Source organism: Anastrepha ludens, chromosome 6 (assembly GCF_028408465.1).
Source record: "Anastrepha ludens isolate Willacy chromosome 6, idAnaLude1.1, whole genome shotgun sequence".
NCBI classification, from domain to species: Eukaryota; Metazoa; Arthropoda; class Insecta; order Diptera; family Tephritidae; genus Anastrepha; species Anastrepha ludens.
In genome coordinates, this window is record NC_071502.1 from 103820524 (window position 1) to 103837408 (window position 16885).

At 39.8% G+C, this 16885-nt stretch overlaps 1 long non-coding RNA gene across 1 annotated transcript; it reads left to right on the forward strand.

Moving 5' to 3' along the window:
• The first annotated feature begins 13525 nt into the window (after nucleotides 1–13525).
• On the forward strand, nucleotides 13526–14486 carry LOC128867945 (uncharacterized). Its single transcript, XR_008455043.1, has 2 exons — nucleotides 13526–13611; nucleotides 13676–14486. It is a non-coding gene; the product is annotated as an uncharacterized LOC128867945 (long non-coding RNA).
• Nucleotides 14487–16885: the final 2399 nt, after the last annotated feature.

A 16885-nucleotide genomic window follows, 5' to 3' on the forward strand; every position in this document is an offset into this window, starting at 1 on the left:
TTTGCACTTTCACTTTTATTATACTAATCAACAATTGTATTAAGTTAAAAAAAATATTTATATACATATGTACATATGCCCTATAGTATCTAATTGGCGGCCGCCGTAGCCGAATGGGTTGGTGCGTGACTATCATTCGGAATTCACAGAGAGAACGTTGGTTCGAATTTCGGTGAAACGCCAAAATTATAAAGACCTTTTTCTAATAGCGGTCGCCCCTCGCCTTTTTTCTGCCATAAAAAAGCTCCTCATAAAAATATTGCCGTTCGTAGTCGGCTTGAAACTGTAGCTCCCTCCATTTGTGGAACAACATCAAGACGCACGCCACAAATAGGAGGAAGAGCTCGGCCAAACCCCTAAAAAGGGTACGCGCCAATTATATATATATATATATATATATATTAATATAATTAATAATACCTAATTAAGTATTAATACATTTTTTAAGTTGCAATCAGTGGCAGAGAGAAAGGTCCAATCAAACCAGTACGAATTTTTTTTTTTCGAATTTATTTCTAATACGGTCTCTGTTCTGCCATTTTTGCACTACAACCTTGATACTGGATAAATTACCTGCCCAATAACCCCAAATATTATACAATACCTATATTTGGGACCAAAAAATTTTTGCATTTTGCCCGCGCAGATCGAGCTGTGCGTCGCGGCGAAGCAAGTGCAACGTCGATTTGTCTGAGTAAGCGTACGGTAAACGTGCGTGCATATGTATGTAAATATAACCAAACATTTTGGCGTTTTCCAAATCGTATATATACAGGGTAGGCCAAATAAGACCTACTAATGTCCATACTATGGTGAAACCACAAATTAAGATACTGCTCCGCCATTGGCCGCAAAAAGTTTTCAATCAATGTTCTGTAAGAAGCGACTGAAGCGTTTTACCCTATTTTCGAAGAAATATGGACCGATAACTCTAGTGGCCATAACACCGCACCAAACAGTACATTTAGATGGGGGCAACTGATGTTGGTGTGTTGCCCTTGGATTTTCAGAGCCCCACAATCGACAGTTTTTTTTGATGAGATAACCATTTAAATGGAAATGCGCTTCATCCGATATCAAAACATTATTTAAAAAATCAATTTGTGTGGCTAATTGTGCAAGAATAGAAAAACTCGATAATTTCTTATATAAACATTAGGCTATCATTGAAATATTATTTGAAATAACATCCGAAGGTCATTCTTATGTAAAAGTTAAACAAAAGACACGTGCATATAAATAGTACATGATTTATATGAATATACTCGTACATACATACGTACACGGAGTCAACAACACCGAGTTCTTAGTATGTATTTGTATGCTTCTGCGCACACTTGACACACATCAGCTAAGCAAAGACCATTCCCTCCGGCAATAGTTCTCTCGCCCATAACCCTACACACAAAGCACAGCCGTGAACACATACATACATATTTCCATTTGTATTTGCATAGGCACCCACACACATTCACCACATACACCGATTCACCAAATTCGTGTGCAGGTAGTTGTGGTGCTCTCATTTTATGAATGATCGTACTTTCCTTCGCGAAATATGCCCTTGCGTTGTTTACGTAAAACGGTTACAATGTTGTCAATTGTTATTTCTTTAAGAGAAAGAAAGTTCGAGAGATACCTGCGGGAAAGACTACAATTCAGCAGGACAGGGTCATATTTAAGAAAAGTAGGAGTGAAACTTTTAAGTACTCTCGAGCGATAACCCTGAAATAAATGGGGAATTTAGCCTCCAAGCAGACTTTTGTGAAGAGGAATTCATAAAAATAAATTGTATGGGCGTGGCATGGGCAGAAAAAAACCGTTACTGTCGAAAAAATATATTAAGGCACGTTTGTCTTTCGCAAATTCTTATAGAAATATGTAAAATTCGGGGAAAAAATACGAATGCGAATGAAACTAAAACAGATTGGACAAATCCGATTGGTCCTTATGGTAAGGCTTTTGTTCAACGTGACAACGTCAATCCCCAATAAACAACAACGACCTTAACTCAAAGGTAACTTCAATCTGGGGATTTCCTGCAATATACAAGTACAATAGGCACCTTCGACTCACCACTTCTCTGCTCGCTATCTCTGGGCTCGAAAAATTTGCATGTGAAAACAACAACAAAGACTCTTCAGCGCCGCCGCTACTAACAATCATGCCATTGCGTCTGCACTTATGAATGTACTTTTTCTTGTAGTTACAGGGCTTACAACTTGTGTGTATGTAAAGACATTAAGTGTACACAAGTATATATGCAGGGCATGTGCGTCGATTATATGTATATATATAATTGGCCCGTACACCCTTTTTTGGTGTTTGGCCGAGCTCCTCCACCTATTTGTGCGTCGATTACTCTTTATTTTTAATCTGTATGTGAGCAAAGCCATCGTTGCTCATCTCTATAACTCGACACAATAATTTGCCTATCGACTTCCTTTATATATACTTCCATACTTCCTACTTTCCAAAAAAGAGACCGACTATTTGAGGGGAAACGAAATAGTTTTTATTCAAAATTGTGAGTTTATGCACTCAGTAAGTGATATAAAACGGATTATGCCCTCCCTAACTTGTCCAAGTCCCGGCTTTTGTCTAAAACTAACTACGTACAAGATCCCTATCCGACCAATCTTAACGCATGGATGTGAGGTATAGACTCTTAAAGTTGCTGACTGCGCACTGATTGCTAGCATAGAAAGAAAAATGTTAACAACGATTTTTGGCCAAATAGGAATGGATGATGGAGGATGGTTCCATGTGTAGAAGTCCACGCAAGTGGGGAAAGTTACTGATCGCCATTCACTTGGGAGTGGCCAGGACGATTCTTCTACATATGGTTCAAGCAGCTCACAACGTCCGGGATTAGCCCACGTATCCTCTGGTTAGCTTCCGAAAACCCGTTCGGGAATGAGCTAACGTGAGAAGGCGAAGCATCCCAGCATAGCTGGTTGTGCGCTGGGTTTGAGACCCGCCACTTAAAAAGCCCCCCCAATGAAAACAGCAACAAAGCCTCGGATGAGAACTTCCAACACTGATGACGACCCCTGCAAACGAAATAAGGAATACGATTTGAGGGCATGCACCTGGAATGTCCGGTCCCTTAATGGGGAAGGTGCCTCTGCCCGGCTGGTTGATGTCCTCGTGAGAGTAAAGGCTGACATCACTGCCATCCAAGAGATGCGATGGACGGGGCAAGGTAAGAAAAACCTAGGACCTTGCGACGTCTACTACAGCTGCCATGTAAAGGAGCGCAAATTCGGTGTCGGATTTGTCGTGGGAGAGAGACTTCGTCGCCAAGTACTGTCGTTCACTCCGGTGGACGAGCGTCTCGCAATAATCCGCATCAAAGCGCGATTTTTTAACATCTCGCTAATTTGCGCCCACGCCCCGACGGAGGAGAAGGACGATGCGACCAAGGATTCTTTCTATGAGCGCTTGGAACGTTCCTATGAGCGCTGCCCCCGCCACGACATAAAAATCGTGCTTGGCGACTTCAACGCCAGGGTGGGCAAGGAGGGAATTTTTGGTCCCACAGTCGGAAAATTCAGCCTGCACAACGAAACCTCCGGCAACGGAGAGAGGCTGATCGACTTCGCCGGGGCCCGAAACATGGTAGTCTGCAGCACCAGATTCCAGCATAAAAAGATACACCAAGCTACCTGGCTGTCCCCTGATCGAAAAACGCGAAACCAGATCGATCATGTTGTGATAGATGGAAGACACGCTTCTAGTGTATTAGATGTACGTACGATCCGAGGAGCCAACATCGACTCGGATCATTACCTTGTTGCAGCCAAATTGCGCACACGCCTCTGTGCAGCAAAAAACGTACATCTACCTACGCAAAGAATGTTCGACATCGAAAAGCTGCAATCACAACAGACAGCCAGAAGATTCGCCACTCGACTCTCACTCCTGCTCTGAGAGAGCACTGCCCAACACACCGGCATGCGCGAGCAATGGAGCAACATTTCTCGTTCCCTACGTACCGGCGCCGAAGAAGAAATCGGATTCCGGCGAGCCCGAAAAAACAATTGGTACGACGAGGAATGTCGGTTCCTCGATCTGTCTTTGCCTCTCTTCACGGCACAGTCAGCAGGTATACGGGTAACATGACTTAACCATCTTATGCCCTGCGCTTTAACAAAACGCACAGCTGTCTCGTTCTGACGTTCGTTTAGTTCGGAATTGTCCCGTATTCTATAAGTACCATCATCCATTCCTTCTTCTTCTTCTTAATTGGCGCGATAACCGCTTACGCGATTTTGGCCGAGCTTAACAAAGCGCGCCAGTCGTTTCGTTCTCGTGCTAACCGGCGCCAGTTGGACACACCAAGTGAAGCCAAGACCTTCTCCACCTGATCTTTCCAACGCAGAGGAGGCCTTCCTCTTCCTCTGCTACCACCAGCTGGTACCGCATCGAATACTTTCAAAGCCGGAGCGTTTGTATCCATTCGGACGACATGACCCAGCCAACGAAGCCGCTGGATCTTTATTCGCTGCGCTATGTCTATGTCGCCGTAAAGCTCATACAGCTCATCGTTCCATCGCCTGCGATATTCGCCGTTGCCAACGTGCAAAGGTCCAAAAATCTTACGCAGAATCTTTCTCCCGAACACTCCAAGCGTCGCTTCATCGGATGTTGTCATCGTCCACGCTTCTGCGCCATACGTTAGGACGGGCATGATGAGAGTCTTGTAGAGTGTTAGTTTTGTTCGTCGAGAGAGGACTTTACTGCTCAGTTGCCTACTTAGTCCAAAGTAGCACTTGTTGGCAAGAGAGATTCTACGTTGGATTTCAAGGCTGACATTGTTATCGGTGTTAATGCTGGTTCCTAAATAAACGAAGTCTTTTACAATTATATCGACACCTCGAAATTATAACTGTCTACAGTGACGTGAGTGCCGATACGCGAGTGCGCCGACTGTTTGTTTGAAGACAGGAGGTACTTCGTTTTGTCCTCGTTCACCACCAAACCCATTCGCTTTGCCTCTTTATCCAGTTTGGAGAAGGCAGAACTAACAGCGCGGTTGTTAAGGCCGATGATATCAATATCATCGGCATACGCCAACAATTGTACGCTCTTATAAAATATTGTGCCTGAGCGATTAAGTTCTGCGGCTCGTACGATGCTCTCCAACATCAGGTTAAAGAAGTCACACGACAGCGGGTCACCCTGTCTGAAACCTCGTTTGGTATCAAACGGCTCGGAGAGGTCCTTCCCAATTCTGACGGCGCTGCTGGTGTTGAGCAACGTCATCTTACATAGCCGTATTAGTTTTGCGGGGATACCAAATTCAGACATAGCGGCATACAGGTAACTCCTTTCCGTACTGTCGAATGCAGCTTTGAAGTCGACGAAAAGATGGTGTGTGTCGATTCTCCTTTCATGGGTCTTTTCCAAGATTTGGCGTATTGTGAATATTTGGTCGATGGTAGACTTTCCAGGTCTGAAGCCACACTGATAAGGTCCAATCAGTTGGTTGACGGTGGGCTTCAGCCTTTCACACAATACGCTCGCTAGAACCTTATAGGCGATATTTAGAAGACTAATCCCGCGGTAATTGGCACAAATTGCAGGATCGCCCTTCTTATGGATTGGGCAGAGCACACTTAAATTCCAATCGGCAGGCATGCTTTCATCCGACCATATTTTGCATAGGAGCTGATGCATGCACCTTACCAGCTCCTCGCCGCCATGTTTGAATAGCTCAGCCGGCAGTCCGTCGGCGCCCGCGGCTTTGTTGTTCTTTAGCCGTGATATTGCTATTCTCACCTCGTCATGGTCGGGTAACGGAGCGATAATTCCGTCGTCAACGATTGGGGTATCGGGATCTTCACTTTCTCTATGACATGCGCAGCTGTCACTGTTTAACAGGTTCGAGAAGTGTTCCCTCCATAATTTAAGATTGCTCTGTACGTCAGTCACCAGATCACCGTCTTTGTTCTTACAGGAAAACGCCCCGGTCTTAAAACCTTCTGTAAGCCGCCGAACTTTCTGGTAGAATTTTCGGGCGTTGTTCCTATTGGCCAGCATCTCAAGCTCCTCGCACTCACGTATTTCGGCCTCACGTTTCTTCTGTCGGATAATACGTCTCTCTTCCTTTTTCAGCTCTCTGTAGCGATCCCACATGGCTCGCGTTGCGCCCGATCGCAGCGTGGCTCTATAGGCGGCATCTTTTCTTTCGGCGGCAGCATGACATTCCTCGTCGTACCAATTGTTTTTTCGGGCTCGCCGGAATCCGATTTCTTCTTCGGCGGCGGTACGTAGGGAACGAGAAATGTTGCTCCATTGCTCGCGCATGCCGGTATGTTGGGCAGTGCTCTCTGAGAGCAGGAGTGAGAGTCGAGTGGCGAATCTTCTGGCTGTCTGTTGTGATAGCAGCTTTTCGATGTCGAACATTCTTTGCGTAGGTAGATGTACGTTTTTTGCTGCACAGAGGCGTGTGCGCAATTTGGCTGCAACAAGGTAATGATCCGAGTCGATGTTGGCTCCTCGGATCGTACGTACATCTAATACACTAGAAGCGTGTCTTCCATCTATCACAACATGATCGATCTGGTTTCGCGTTTTTCGATCAGGGGACAGCCAGGTAGCTTGGTGTATCTTTTTATGCTGGAATCTGGTGCTGCAGACTACCATGTTTCGGGCCCCGGCGAAGTCGATCAGCCTCTGTCCGTTGCCGGATGTTTCGTTGTGCAGGCTGAATTTTCCGACTGTGGGACCAAAAATTCCCTCCTTGCCCACCCTGGCGTTGAAGTCGCCAAGCACGATTTTTATGTCGTGGCGGGGGCAGCGCTCATAGGAACGTTCCAAGCGCTCATAGAAAGAATCCTTGGTCGCATCGTCCTTCTCCTCCGTCGGGGCGTGGGCGCAAATTAGCGAGATGTTAAAAAATCGCGCTTTGATGCGGATTATTGCGAGACGCTCGTCCACCGGAGTGAACGACAGTACTTGGCGACGAAGTCTCTCTCCCACGACAAATCCGACACCGAATTTGCGCTCCTTTACATGGCAGCTGTAGTAGACGTCGCAAGGTCCTATGGTTTTCTTACCTTGCCCCGTCCATCGCATCTCTTGGATGGCAGTGATGTCAGCCTTTACTCTCACGAGGACATCAACCAGCCGGGCAGAGGCACCTTCCCCATTAAGGGACCGGACATTCCAGGTGCATGCCCTCAAATCGTATTCCTTATTTCGTTTGCAGGGGTCGTCATCAGTGTTGGAAGTTCTCATCCGAGGCTTTGTTGCTGTTTTCATTGGGGGGGGCTTTTTAAGTGGCGGGTCCCAAACCCAGCGCACAACCAGCTATGCTGGGATGCTTCGCCTTCTCACGTTAGCTCACTCCCGAACGGGTGTTCGGAAGCTAACCAGAGGATACGTGGGCTAATCCCGGACGTTGTGAGCTGCTTGAACCATATGTAGAAGAATCGTCCTGGCCACTCCCAAGTGAATGGCGATCAGTAACTTTCCCCACTTGCGTGGACTTCTACACATGGAACCATCCTCCATCATCCATTCCTATTTGGCCAAAAATCGTTGTTAACATTTTTCTTTCTATGCTAGCAATCAGTGCGCAGTCAGCAACTTTAAGAGTCTATACCTCACATCCATGCGTTAAGATTGGTCGGATAGGGATCTTGTACGTAGTTAGTTTTAGACAAAAGCCGGGACTTGGACAAGTTAGGGAGGGCATAATCCGTTTTATATCACTTACTGAGTGCATAAACTCACAATTTTGAATAAAAACTATTTCGTTTCCCCTCAAATAGTCGGTCTCTTTTTTGGAAAGTAGGAAGTATGGAAGTATATATAAAGGAAGTCGATAGGCAAATTATTGTGTCGAGTTATAGAGATGAGCAACGATGGCTTTGCTCACATACAGATTAAAAATAAAGAGTAATCGACGCACAAATAGGTGGAGGAGCTCGGCCAAACACCAAAAAAGGGTGTACGGGCCAATTATATATATACATATAATCGACGCACATGCCCTGCATATATACTTGTGTACACTTAATGTCTTTACATACATACAAGTTGTAAGCCCTGTAACTACAAGAAAAAGTACATTCATAAGTGCAGACGCAATGGCATGATTGTTAGTAGCGGCGGCGCTGAAGAGTCTTTGTTGTTGTTTTCACATGCAAATTTTTCGAGCCCAGAGATAGCGAGCAGAGAAGTGGTGAGTCGAAGGTGCCTATTGTACTTGTATATTGCAGGAAATCCCCAGATTGAAGTTACCTTTGAGTTAAGGTCGTTGTTGTTTATTGGGGATTGACGTTGTCACGTTGAACAAAAGCCTTACCATAAGGACCAATCGGATTTGTCCAATCTGTTTTAGTTTCATTCGCATTCGTATTTTTTCCCCGAATTTTACATATTTCTATAAGAATTTGCGAAAGACAAACGTGCCTTAATATATTTTTTCGACAGTAACGGTTTTTTTCTGCCCATGCCACGCCCATACAATTTATTTTTATGAATTCCTCTTCACAAAAGTCTGCTTGGAGGCTAAATTCCCCATTTATTTCAGGGTTATCGCTCGAGAGTACTTAAAAGTTTCACTCCTACTTTTCTTAACAATGACCCTGTCCTGCTGAATTGTAGTCTTTCCCGCAGGTATCTCTCGAACTTTCTTTCTCTTAAAGAAATAACAATTGACAACATTGTAACCGTTTTACGTAAACAACGCAAGGGCATATTTCGCGAAGGAAGGTACGATCATTCATAAAATGAGAGCACCACAACTACCTGCACACGAATTTGGTGAATCGGTGTATGTGGTGAATGTGTGTGGGTGCCTATGCAAATACAAATGGAAATATGTATGTATGTGTTCACGGCTGTGCTTTGTGTGTAGGGTTATGGGCGAGAGAACTATTGCCGGAGGGAATGGTCTTTGCTTAGCTGATGTGTGTCAAGTGTGCGCAGAAGCATACAAATACATACTAAGAACTCGGTGTTGTTGACTCCGTGTACGTATGTATGTACGAGTATATTCATATAAATCATGTACTATTTATATGCACGTGTCTTTTGTTTAACTTTTACATAAGAATGACCTTCGGATGTTATTTCAAATAATATTTCAATGATAGCCTAATGTTTATATAAGAAATTATCGAGTTTTTCTATTCTTGCACAATTAGCCACACAAATTGATTTTTTAAATAATGTTTTGATATCGGATGAAGCGCATTTCCATTTAAATGGTTATCTCATCAAAAAAAACTGTCGATTGTGGGGCTCTGAAAATCCAAGGGCAACACACCAACATCAGTTGCCCCCATCTAAATGTACTGTTTGGTGCGGTGTTATGGCCACTAGAGTTATCGGTCCATATTTCTTCGAAAATAGGGTAAAACGCTTCAGTCGCTTCTTACAGAACATTGATTGAAAACTTTTTGCGGCCAATGGCGGAGCAGTATCTTAATTTGTGGTTTCACCATAGTATGGACATTAGTAGGTCTTATTTGGCCTACCCTGTATATATACGATTTGGAAAACGCCAAAATGTTTGGTTATATTTACATACATATGCACGCACGTTTACCGTACGCTTACTCAGACAAATCGACGTTGCACTTGCTTCGCCGCGACGCACAGCTCGATCTGCGCGGGCAAAATGCAAACATTTTTTAGTCCCAAATATAGGTATTGTATAATATTTGGGGTTATTGGGCAGGTAATTTATCCAGTATCAAGGTTGTGGTGCAAAAATGGCAGAACAGAGACCGTATTAGAAATAAATTCGAAAAAAAAAAATTCGTACTGGTTTGATTGGACCTTTCTCTCTGCCACTGATTGCAACTTAAAAAATGTAATATATTAATACTTAATTAGATATTATTAATTATATTAATATATATATATATATATATATATATAATTGGCGCGTACCCTTTTTAGGGGTTTGGCCGAGCTCTTCCTCCTATTTGTGGCGTGCGTCTTGATGTTGTTCCACAAATGGAGGGAGCTACAGTTTCAAGCCGACTACGAACGGCAATATTTTTATGAGGAGCTTTTTTATGGCAGAAAAAAGGCGAGGGGCGACCGCTATTAGAAAAATGTCTTTATAATTTTGGCGTTTCACCGAAATTCGAACCAACGTTCTCTCTGTGAATTCCGAATGATAGTCACGCACCAACCCATTCGGCTACGGCGGCCGCCAATTAGATACTATAGGGCATATGTACATATGTATATAAATATTTTTTTTAACTTAATACAATTGTTGATTAGTATAATAAAAGTGAAAGTGCAAAGCGGAGCAGAAGAGAAATTTTGTGACGCTCCACGGAGAACAAAAAATAGAAGGGTTAAATATTTGCTTCAAAAATCTTTTGTTGAAGAATTTGAATAAATAAAAATGTGCGTACCTTGCACTGGAATGCTTCAAACAGCAACACTTTTATTACCTACTCAATGGTGAATTGTACTGATGTGCGCTCCCGCTCTTTGTTTACAAGACCTTTCGCTCAAATACTGAGTTAGTGTTGAGCAGATTCTCTAGCGGAGTTTTATGCGAGTGGGTTAGAATGCTAAATGAGTGAACTGTTGCAGTAATTTGCTGGGAAGATATGATTTTTAAATCATATCAAAAACGTCTTTTGATTCGTTCAGAATAAATGCTGGCTTTTTCTCGAAAACACGCCCCAGATGATGTTGACATATCGATTTAATATGGCAAAATAGCCAAAACTCCAGGATCTGTAGGTATTTTAAGGGGGCAGATACCTGTAAATGGCCATATTTTCCCTCAATTTCATTAAAATTATTTAAAATGAAGAAGTCACTATATTTTTCCCCCAAAATTGGCATACAGTTTATTTATACATTAAAATAATATAATTTTTTTTTATTTTAATCATTTAAAATAGCGGATGTACACTAAATTCTTTCAGGAAGGTCGCAGCGGGACTTCTCAATCGGCGTCAGTGACCTGAATAGGATAAACCAAACATTTTTTTGTTTACTAATCCCATAATTTCCATATGAATTAAACAAAAATGAAACAAAATTTACGGAATAAAATGCTTCAAAAAAAAAAAAAAAATGAATTTTGGGGCGAATTTTCCTACTACTTTTGCTTCGAAAAATTTTTTCGAAAACTTGAAATACATAGAAAATAATATCATAAAAAAGATGTATGCAACATTTTATGGAGATCGGTCAATAACTTTTCGTGCACGCCAATTCGAAAAATATAGATTTGAGAAAAACGCATTTAAAGTCGGCAACGTAACTACCTATGCCTCTCCCAGCGCTCGAACGCAAATAGAGTCGTCACGGTTGACGATCTATAATATAAGAAATATGATACTTACGTCCTAAAATTTTTTTGACATATTCTTAAAGAATTATAGTAACATTTTATAAAAAAATTTTTTTTTCGAAACTTTACCGGTATCTCTCCCCTTAAACGGCCATTTGTGACGTTTTTTTATTAAAACAAAAAAAAAATGTAATAAAAAAATGATATCTTATTCACCGAAAAACTCTAAAATATATAATTTTTAAATGATGGTAATATTGAAATGATGAGAATGAATATTAGGATGGTCTTTATATAACCAAACAAAATTTGTTCCACCTGTTATACTTTTATTCTATTCTAAAAGTACGTTTCTGTATGTAGTAATTAGCAATAAATCCACAAAAATTAATCTACCCGTTCACAGATGGCAGATTTGCTGCAAAATTAACAATCAGCTGCCAAGAATGTTTTCTGCCTAGTGCAGGACATTTACAAAAAATGTGTTCTGAATTTTCAGTGCCCATTTCACAGAATCCGCAGATGAAAGTATCAGAGAGGTCCATTTTGTTTAAGTGAATCTCAGGCTACAGTGGCCTGTAAAGTAACCAATTAGAAGTCTGAAGTATACTCAGCTAAGCGGAAGTCGCTTATCAGAAATTTCTCTGTCCGGTGTTAGGAATTGTTTCGCTTGTCGCTGAGCGATAGAGTTTCGCCAATGGGCGATAGAGCAGAGCCGACAGGGCCGGGCAATGTTTGCGAGGGAAGAGTTAAGAACTTACCGTTACGCCAGATGATGTCCAATGGTATTATTTATCACGTTCATATAACTACATAACTCAAACTTTTACTAATATTAAAAAAAAATCACACGTTCGTTATTTAGGTGATAGCAGAGAACGGGGTTACTTTTCGAAAGTTGAGATATATGGTAAGAATTGGACATTAATGAGTATTTAACTTTGATGTACTAATGAGCCGTCGTAGCCGAATGCGTTGGGGCGTGACTACCATTCGGTAGTGCATAGGTACTTGAAACAGCAAAATGATAAAAAAAGTTTTTTTAATAGTGGTCACCCCTCGGCAGGCAATGGCAAACCTCCGAGTGTATTTCTGCCATGGAAAACAATTTGCCATTCGGAGTCGCTTAAAATTGTAGGTCCTTCCATTTGTGGAACAACATCAAGACGCACAGAAATGTATGCGCCTATTATTTATATAAAGGATGGTTAAATTTTAAGGGCCGATGTTGAATGTGAACCACACCTAAACGTCAACGACACCGTTGGACTTCTTTCTTTGGGGTTATTTGAAAGAAAAGGTGTACGTCGATAAGCCAGCAACAATTCAAGAGCTAAAGGATGAGATAATTTGGCACATTAACGGCATACAACCTCAATTATGTCTCAGCGTCATCGAAGATTTGGACCATCGGCGTCGAGGCCGCGGCGGCCATTTGGCCGATATTTTATTCCACACGTAATTGAGTCATTCCAATATTATCATAACAAAGAGAAATGACAATAATTTTCTAAAAAAATTGTATTTTATTCAAAATCCACACCGGCCCTTGAAACTTAACCACCCTTTATTTTTATAATGACTCAATTTTTGAACCAGATCATCTAAAAGAAACTATTTCTATGAGCGTTTGCTCCTTATTGTAAATAGATGGTATACGCGAGAAAAAAGTTTGAGAACCTGTGGTATGGAGATCACATAAAATTAAAAACAAAGTCAAGTCGGCTGCCCTACTGGCGCTACCTTATTGATGGATCTCAATTCAAGGCATCAAAACGGAAGAAAAAACAAATCTGCTGTCCTAGTAACATCACCTTGTATGAATTCGCCGTGAAGAGATCCCTAGGAATGGGAATATTTGAGCAAATAAATTAAAAATACTCTCATTGGAAAGTACTGCCATTTGCAACTAATTTAGGTTATACCTGGAATAGTTTACCTTGAATAACGTTTGCCGGCAGTGGAGCAAAATTGTTTAAAAACAACAATAACTCAATGTGTTGCTAAATGTGGGAGAACAAAAACATTAGAACCGTAAATATGGATCGCAAGAGCAACGGCAAATGCAGTTCAATGACATTAACTCACTTTAAGTGCAGAGGAATCTAGCTGGACTTGACGACAAAACAAAAAGTTCTTTAAACTAGTAAATTATTTGAAATTGGCGACACGAGTTTGCAACCGTGATTTGGTACAAGTGATGAAATTTCTTACTAAAATTAAACAAGACAAAAATGTTTTCATTAAGAAATTTGAAATTATTAAAATTATTTAAATATAGTCAATAATAAAAATTGTGTTTTGCTTCGAAGCTAATGGTGTGGGTAAGTAATTGCTAATAAGTGGAAGAAATGTGAAGATTTGTTGAGATAATAGCAGCTATTGCAGGTAGAGACGAAAAGAAATTAACGATGAAAAGCTTTTTTCCACAGTTGAATATATATATATTTTTTAAATATATGTTTTTCAATTTATTGTTTTGTTTTAATGTTTTAAAACTATACAACAAAAAATGGGAAATAAGCTAAAAATCTATATTAAAAAATTATTTTCAATATTCATTATTGAATTCCCAGAAATCCTGTCATCAAAATTTATTTTGTACTTAATATGCCCACTATGCTATAGTTATAAAAAATATAAAAAAATTGAATTTCGTTCTAATATTAACTGAGTATTTTGAAATTATGAATTTTTCGTTGTTTTGTAGATTTTGCTCTAATTATAGCAGAGATTAACGGAAAATAAAAAACATTTTTGACAAAATTGATACGCTAGTTGGTAATAAAAAGTGCTTTTATTGAAAATACACCGAAAAAATAATTTTGAATATTATTACAAAATATAAAAAATAATAGTACAAAAAATATAACACAAACTATAAATGCAGCCCATAGCCAAAATGATGCATTCCCAAAAATCATGGTAATAGAAACTTTTTTTATATATATTTTTTATAAATGGTGTACGAACACCCTTTATGGTTGTTTGGCCGAGCTCGTCCTCCTATTTGTGGCGTGCGTCTTGATGTTGTTCCACAAATAGAGGGACCTACAGTTTTACGCCGACTCCGAGCGGCAGATATTTTTTATGAAGAGCTTTTGCATGGCAGAAATGCTCTCGGAGGTTTGCCATTGACTGCCGAAAGGCGATCGGTATTAGAAAAAAACTTTTTCTTTATTTTTGTCTTTCACCGAGATTCGAACCCTCGTTCTCTCTGAATTCCGAATGAAAACCTTAAGGTAGTAATAATGTAATGGTTTGTAGGATATCTCCTTCTGTCAATAACGATCTGTTGATTTGATTTTTTTTGTATTTGGAAATTACTTCCCTTAATAGTTTGTATATTCCTCCAACGTTTTAGTATATTCAAAAGAAGTGTTTTGATATTCCTGTTTTAACGCCTGTTTGAAGTCCTATTGGTTTCGAATTTCATTTTTTCGAATTTCACTTTTTCGCATTTCCCTATCTAAATTCGACCACCGATGCTCAATAACATTCAAACATGGCGATTACGCTGGGGTTTGAACAATATGCGGGCAATTCCAAATGAGCCGATTCTGAGTCCATTTATGCTTCGGGTCGTTGTCCTGATAGCAGCGAAAATTGAAACGAATGTTTAATTTTCCTCTCAGATATCCAAATATTTGTTTATTTATATATTTATCCATATTACTTTTAATAAAAGCCAAATTAAATTTCCGGTTTCTTCAGCTGACATCCATCCTTTTACCAGTAACTGTTTAACTATGCTGCGCTGATTTTGCGATTTTTCATTTGCTTTCGCGATCTTTATAGTGATTTCGTTCTATTTCACGCTCTTCAAGAGATACGACCCATTATAATTTCCCACACTCGACCACGATATTTTGTGCTAAATATGATTGTTTTATTCACAGGCACTAATATCTACCGGAATCCCTACCCGAATGAGTTGGTGCGTGACTACCATTCGTAAGGGCGTGGGTTCGAGTCTCCGTACGTGAAACAGCAAAATGATAGAAACATTTATTTTCTGCTGAAAGTTGTGGATTTGGTCAAATTTGGCCAATTTTGTTTAGTTATTTTGTGTTACGTGTTAGTCCATCTGTCAACGGCCTGCTTCTGGAATAGTAAGAAGATTTCTCTTTTGTGTACACCTTGGGGTCAGCCTATTTCTGTCGCTTCGGATTCATTATTGGAGGCTCCTTGTCTTGCCAGTTCTTCAGCTTTCCTTTCTATGTATTTTTTCATTTCCTTCTACATATGTACATATGTTCTATTTGGCCTCGTACCTAGATGAGAATGATGTCTGTCGTGCACGCTAAAGCATTAAGTTCTTCTTTGCATTGCGTGGCGATTTTTGAATTGGGTGTAGGTCACCTTAAAGCCAAGATGGCTGCTTGAATATCTCAAACAATTCATACTTTACATAGTTCTTGTGAATGGTTTTTAATTATCCTGTAAGCTTTTTTATGCTGAGAACTTCTGCTTGAAAAATACGATTCCAATTCCCCAGGCGAAAAGACTTGGAAGTGTCGACGCCTTTCGAATATACACCAATGACGTCGCCGCAATCCATCTTGAATCCGTTAGTGTAAAATGCAGTTGTATTTTCTTGTAATAATTGTACTAAAAATATCGAACTTTTCTGAACTTTTTTCAAATCAATTAATTAAGAGAGAAATGTAAAACCAAAATTCATACTAGGAATATTAAAAGATATTATACATATTTCTTTTTTGATCTCTTATAAAAGTGAGTTACGAAATATATGAGGTTTACTTGTAACATGACTTCTAAGGGACTTCCCTTTTTAGGTTAGTCAAAGTAACATATTACCTAACAATCGACCAAAACAGACCGACCTCGGCTATCGATTGTTAAGGGGTTATATATAGTTAGAAGGTCGAAAAAAGCGAATTTTACAGTATTTTTTCTAAGAAAACTTTTAAATTTATTGATCTAAAAATTTTTACACATATTATGTTATCTTTTAACTGTATTTTAAAACTTAGTACCAGCAAAAATATTTATTTGGAAGGGAGCTACAGCTGATCTCCGGGAGCTTCTCTCAAAAGAGACGTTTTGCGGTGACCCCTATATCTCTGAACTGGGTCCTCTGAAATTAAAAAACCAAACAGATTTTGTTAAAGTAATGTTAAATCTAGTAATTAATCGACGGAATAAGCAAAATAAATTTTTTCACAGAATGGCGGTTTCTCAAAAAAAAAATCGATTTTTGATATGTATATAATAATAAAAAATATTTATCGGTGAGAAAAAACTTGGACTAATTACTAAAAAATATATTTAAGAAGCTTGTGTTAAAATTTGAGACTAACCCTTTTCGAAGAATGTTGGTCACCGACTTTGAGAAAAACGCGTTTAAAGTTTGAAAAGCACATTCAAGCACCTTGAAATGCCTTTTCAAATTTGCGTGTAACTTCACAGGTATTTAATTTTCTGTGAGTATTCCTAAATATACATATGTATGTACGATAAGAAAAAAATAATAATAAAAAAAATTGATTTTTAGGAAATTCTAACTGTATATAACTCCTTAATATATAGATAGAAAAGATAACGATTTTCCAACCTTATATTCTTGTTGGTTGT